Source organism: Marmota flaviventris, chromosome 5, assembly GCF_047511675.1.
Source record: "Marmota flaviventris isolate mMarFla1 chromosome 5, mMarFla1.hap1, whole genome shotgun sequence".
In the NCBI taxonomy this organism is placed as follows: Eukaryota; Metazoa; Chordata; class Mammalia; order Rodentia; family Sciuridae; genus Marmota; species Marmota flaviventris.
The window spans coordinates 142,652,685-142,658,150 of record NC_092502.1 but is presented as its reverse complement, the minus strand read 5'-3'; positions in this window follow the sequence as shown (position 1 = coordinate 142,658,150).

Here is a 5,466-nt window from a genome sequence, read left to right as displayed (position 1 = left end):
ACACACACACACACACACACACACATCCTCTTTACATCAGCTAATTCCCAGCTCAGCCATCCCCATTAGAAAGTCATTTCTTTATGCTTATGCGCGGTGACCTCCTTCTTAGGCTCTTTTCTGGCACAAATACCATTGGGAAGAGTGACCTTTAAATTCCACTAATGTGAATGAGTTATCCGGAACGGCTGACAGCACAGTCAGCATGCACCAGACCCCTTTGGAAGGCCCAGAAGGGAAATTAGGAGAAGACACACACAAGAGGCGGCGGAAGGGGCCTGAGACAAATGGTCTACCTCAAGATTGTCTCTGGGCCTTGTGCTGGCTCCTGGCCTCTTCCAGAGACAGCCGTTTCTAGGGACAAGAGAGCATTTGAAAAGAGGCTCTGTGGGTGGTTCAGCCCCTGGGAGGGCTCCAGCCTTACCCTGCCAGGCACCCCTCCCACACCGCTCCCCTCCCCGATGCCCACCAGCGCCTGGTGCACAGCTGCTGTGGATTAGCGCTCAGGGCTCTGCAGACTAACAAAGGACAAGAGGGATGGGCATCCTGTCTAACCAGGCTGCTAGAGAGGCCTGCAGGGCAAAGGGGAGGCCATCTCTTTCTTTCTGAACAGCCAGTAGAGATGGGGAAGTAGTGACAAACTTGGCCATGGCAAAAGGTCCCAGACTTGATGGTTTGGGGGTTAAGGAGAGAAGCAGGGACAATGAGGAGTGACGATCACTTACCTGCTGTAGGTAGAACCAAACCAAACCAAAGGCCATTCTAACAGGACCCAAGGTGGTAATAATGATAGGTTTGGGTTTTTCTTTTTTTTAATGGCAGTTATCCAAGTTATAATAAATATATTTGTGCATCTCTTTCTCAGAATGGGCCACATGCTCCTTGAAGGTAGAGCCAGTGTTTCAGGCACAGCTCTGTGGTCAAGCCAGGTGTGTGGAACATGCATTCAGCACTAAGCTCTCCCTGAGAGCCTCCTTCGAGCCCAGGACTGGAACTAGAATTGCAAGGCCAGACCATACTTGGCACTCGATATACTTTTACTGTCTTTGGGTAAATATTTGAAAGGATAGTATATTAACTTGTTTTCTTCTTCTCTGTATTCTTGATTTTCTGGCATCTGGGGCCTTGCTGACTGGAGAGACTCTTCCTCCCAGGTCTAACCAGTCCTCAGCAAGCCACTTGCCTTCAGCACACCTTTCATAGGCAACCTGATCAATCAAGGGGCCATGTCCCTCCTCACCATCAGCTACCACCTTTATTGAACTCTCTGACACAGTCACCTCCTGTCCTAATTACCCCACAGTCAGGGAGAGACAACTAGAGACAGACCCTATACCCCAGAGCCCACTGAATTTATTCAAACCAACCAACACAAACCCATTTCCTGCCTTGCCCATTCCTTCCCTTGGAAATCACAGAAAGACTTTGACCCACATTTTCTCCTTTTGCTTCCTGACCAACCCTGATGCTTCCCCCATGCAATCCTGCATGCTGTGCCTCCTGTTTCTAGAAAACCTATTAAGTAGAAACTTCTTCCCAGGGCCAGTGCTTGCATAGCATTTGTAAGGCCCTAGTTCAATCCCCAGCACTTCAAAAAATAAATAAGTAAACACATATATATATTGTAAACTTCTTCCTTCATGACAGTCACATCTGTCACACTCGACTAAAACAAATCATGGATACTTTTTTTTTAAACAGATGGTTAAATGTGAATAAGCATTCAGTAACTGTAAATTCACAAATGACTCCTTCTAAGCAGTGCAAAGTACATCTTCAAGAGAGAGAGGGGAGGTGTTAGTTCTATCTTGCTTTATGTTAAAATTGAATGAAGTTAGAGGAGAAGTCAGCGTGGGGAGAAGATGGGCCAAATGCGTATGCTCTCAGTCCCCAAGCTCATGAGAGATCATGGGTTGGAAACAAGAATGGAGAGCCCTTGCTGGGAAAAGTCCTTGCTTTTCCTAGCCTTTGCCAGGAAAGTGTGGGATGATCCAGTCAATGCTTTCTGTATCAAAGTCAGGAATCTCCTTTTTCAGGAATGAATTAATTAAATTCACACAAACCTACTAAACTAATGATGAAGGAAGCATCCCTCTTATGTTGTTTATGTCTTAATGGTGGCATTAGAAGCTCCCATTAACCCAGAATGATAAAATGAGATCACGGTTACAGAAAACATGTGACCACAATGTCTGCGAACACAAGGGAACACAACAAATTAGACCTGTTATTGCTGTTCTTAGTGATTGGTGAGCAGATTCTCTAAGTGGCATTTCTAGTAAACATCTTTGAATGACCCATTATCAAAAATGAAATTCATTCAGCATTATGGCTGGGCTACATATAATTTCATCTTCCTCGGATGATTCTGAATACATTGTAAGATGTCATCCAGCTTCTGATGTTTGTGAATAACATTGATTGTCTCTGTATCGTCATGATCATAAAACATATCCTGATTCTATTTGGTTCCTGAATGTGCACTAGTGATTCAACGGGGACATCAGGTGACCCATAGAGTCATAGGACCAGGAAGAAACATGACATAGAGCATCCAAAGTGCTGACCCTACCCAGCCATGTCAGCCATGTACATCTCCAGGGAAGAACCAATTTCATGTTGCAGCAATGCTATCAAGTCCTTCTCTATAGGGACCTGAGAGCAATACACAGAAAACGGGTGTCTGAGAGGCCTGCCCCCACCTGAATGTTGATTCTTCTTCCTTGCCCCCCCCCCACCATGGGTCTACCAGGTTCCACAGAGTCAGGCATTTTAATTATTAGGAATAAAGAAACATAAATTTTGATGTGTTTCTTCATATTTCTCTCCAGGGGTTTTATATGCTCCAAGTGTTGAACCCAAATACAGAAACACATGATTCAAAGGAATTCTGCCAAATCCGCTTTCTTGAGTTCCAGATTTAGGGGTATAAGCACCCAATAAACTACAACCCTCCAGAGACAGAAAGAAGCAGTCTTTCCCATTCCACAGGACTTTCAAAAGTCTCTCTCCTCTCCCTGATCACACAATTTCCCCCTCTGGTGTCTTTGAACATCTACCAGGATATTGACTCAAGCATTTTCAGACAGGTAATTCAAACAACAGGAAATAGAAACAGTGGGGTCCTGGACACACGTGAACTCATGGACATGTCATCAGGAATTGCAAAAGCATCAGCACTGGCTGCCCAACCACCTCAGCCAGGTCCATTACAGGGGGATGCTGACCCAATAGGATCACCCTATTTCCAATCCAGGCAAGCCCTATTGAGCCCAGCCTGTGAATATAAACCCATTTCTACCACTGACGCCTGTCTGAAGGGGTAGATTTCATATATTCAAAACTTCCTCTGATGTTCAAGTCATTACTATCAGGAGAAAAGCCGACTTACCTGGAGTTGGAAGAATGAGTATCAAGATGTGTCTTTGACTTCAAATATCCAACAACCTAATTGGGAATGTGTAGCATGCAGATGAAAAGATAATTAACAATGCTGGTAGTGTCTAATGGTGGAAAGTCACTCAGCCTAAAGCTATAGAAATCTAGAAGCTGGGTGGCTCTGCAAAGCTTGGAGGAGTAGGCTGACTTTGCAGGCCAGGCAGGCTGCAGGCAATCACAGGAGGAAATGCAAATGGAGAATGTGGGAAATCACAAGGCAAGTTTGGGGGCCAATAAATATAACTGTCTCCCTTCTGGTAAGAGTATAGCATGGTTGGACTTAGAACAAATCTGAATGGTACACGTGATGCCCCTCCTCAATTCCATATCCCAGGGAGACATGGCCAATACATCACGGCACTGAGGCTTGATGTGGCCTTAGAATCTTCCACACTGTGCTCCAGGTAGCCACCAATATTCGAGTGACACTCCTGATGAAAATCATTGCTTTCCCTGGGAGAAAATGAAGTAAGCTGGCAAGTAACTCTGGGGCTGAATGTGTCCAGGTTGGGAAGCAAGGGAAGTTCATGTTGCTCTATCTCATTCCTGGAGTCAGAGGAATACCGATCTTGTACTGTAGTAGGCGGATACCCTTGCACCATCAAAGGCACTGTGTCATCATTGCCCTTGACTACCCTGGAAGTGGCCCTGGGCTTTGAATCTTTCCCATTCTTCCAAAGGATCCCTGTAGTAGCTCATCCCTAAAGGTGACGGTTGCAATGCCTTTCCTTCCTGTGCACACATGTCACTTCCCTATTGAGGTGGCCTCTTTGAACCTGAGCTGCTCTGTGACTGCTCCATCATTGAAATATGGCAGCAGGGACACTATGCCAGTGTGTTTCTCACCTTTAACAAGATTAGCAGTTTCTTCCTCTCTTTTGGGAGCGCTGAGCTGCCATGCAAAAATCTGGTGACCTGGCTAAACAGACCAGATGGAGAGACCCAATGGAAAGGAAGAGGCCTTGTGACCACAGGGAGAAAAAGAGAGAGAGAGAGAGAGAGAGAGTGAGTGAGTCTTGGCCACACAACAAAGTAAGCCTGCTGTACTCAGCCTTCCTGCTCCTCCCTGCTTAGCCTTTGACCTGAGAGCAAAGTCTTCCTGGACCCTCTGGACCAGTCCAGATCACAAGTTGGATCCTGTCGAGGGACTTAAGTCAGTGCCACATGAAGCAGAAAACTGCTTAGCCAAATATTGCCCAGATTCCTGGCCCAAAGAATCACGAGCAATACACTGACTCTTCTCTTAACCTACTAAGTTTGGGGTGGATTGTACTGTGGCGTGGCTAACCCCGTTGTCTGTGTACACGCCCCGCCCACTCCACTGGACTGCAAGTACTTCTCAGGGCTCTGTGTTCTTATGCTGATCCCTGCAAGTCCCCAGAGCCTTCCCACATCCAGGACCGGCCGGGAACCTGCATTCTGAACCAAGACACCACACTTCTGATCACCCACAGCCTTGGTCTCGGCTCACTGCCAACTTTTCTCCTTTGAGTTGACATGTACAATTTCTCAAGAACCCAAGTTAATTACTGACTTCAAGACACAAAATTTCCATGGGTTGTCTATTTGTTATTCTATTTTTAAGAGATACAAAGGGCAAAGATCTCCTCCTTCTGAGGCTGGTGCCCTTGAGACCTGCAGCCAGTGCTTGGGCTGGGGACTGGAGAGAGCACTGGTTTAATCCACCAAGAAAAGCCTGCAAGGCTACTGTGGATGCCCCCATGCTGCCTCAGCCATGGGGTACACCGAGAATGTGCCTGGCTGATGAAACCTGGGGTCGCCCTAAGCTCACAAGGGTCGACCATCTCGTTTTACATGAGAGCCCTGAGACTTGTACATAGGATTCAGATTCAAAGAGGAATTGGTGAGGTCTGCAGTCAGACACCCACAGATAAGTCACAGATAAGAAGTGACCTGGGTCATCTACCTCCCTGTGAGGAGGGGCATGGAGGTGGAGAGCTCTTAGGAAAGCTTCATGAAAACTTCACCCTAGGCTCCCTGCATACACTGTGGTTTGTGTGTGTCTTT